The following is a 1,203-nucleotide window of genomic DNA, read 5'->3' as shown; positions in this document are numbered from 1 at the left end:
GCTCAGTTGGCGCGGGAATCTAGTCTAGTTGCACACACATTGATGTTTCGTTGGCAGGACTTTTTTGGCACACACACATATACTCAGTTGGCGCGGCAATCTAGTCTAGTTGCACACACATTGATGTTTAGTTGGCAGGACTTTTTTGGCACACACACATATGCTCAGTTGGCGCGGCAATCTAGTCTAGTTGCACACACATTGATGTTTAGTTGGCAGGAAGACTAGTTCGTCGAAACATCCCCATGCGGGATATAGTTTTGAAGAGCACGTCGCGAGGATTCCAGCGGTGAAAACGGATCTTAATTCCGACGCGCGGTTTGGAAGATATAGCTTTTTAAAAATTTGAAAACCGAAACAAATGCATATGTGATCTGTTTTTTCCAACTGACTGTGACCGGTGTGAATGTATTAAATGCTAAAAGATACATGCGCTAGCGGACAAAAATTACACACATGCATGTCTATTTTAGGCCAGCCGCTCACGCATGTACGGCTGGCCGCTCCATCGCGCTAGTGGGCAGCCGGCCGCCCACTAGACGCTCCCATTTTTCTTATAGGAGTAGATCTAAATATGCAACTCATTGATGTACCTACACTTTTTGTACTTGTTCTGTTATCTCCATTTATTTCATTCTACAGTTATGCTCCTATCTTTGCTCCTAAGCCAGATGTATTTCATGACAGTCTACTTCTGTTGATGTATCTATCTTTTTCAAGAAGCAGCAACATACTACCTTTAGTGGTATTACAAAGCTATCCATTCCCCTGTGTAAAGTAGATTGAAAAATGGACCTAGCAGGCACCAGACCATCTGCGGCTGCAGTTCTATTCCATCTTTTCTTTCTTTTTTAACAATTGACTCTCATTTGGAGTACACAGTCACACAACATGTTAACAAATACTCTATTATACATACACGTTAACAAATACGGCAACTAAATTAGTGCGGGTAATTCTGCCCTAAGAGGCGCCAACCCAGCCACTAGTGACAAGTTAACAGGCTAGGATTGTAGATCAATTGGTACTTGGTCAATTGGTACGAAGGACACCTACGGCTCGGCCTTCTCCTACTGCCTCCCGAGCTACACGTCCTCCAACTTCTCCGGGACGCTGAGGCTTGGCCCGGCCGGGCAGCCGAAGCGGATCAAGACGACGCCACTGCTCTACAACCCCCACCGCCCCACCCTCTATTACGTCGAC

This window comes from Triticum dicoccoides, chromosome 3B (genome assembly GCF_002162155.2).
Source record: "Triticum dicoccoides isolate Atlit2015 ecotype Zavitan chromosome 3B, WEW_v2.0, whole genome shotgun sequence".
Taxonomy (NCBI): Eukaryota; Viridiplantae; Streptophyta; class Magnoliopsida; order Poales; family Poaceae; genus Triticum; species Triticum dicoccoides.
Note: the sequence above shows the minus strand (reverse complement) of the source record.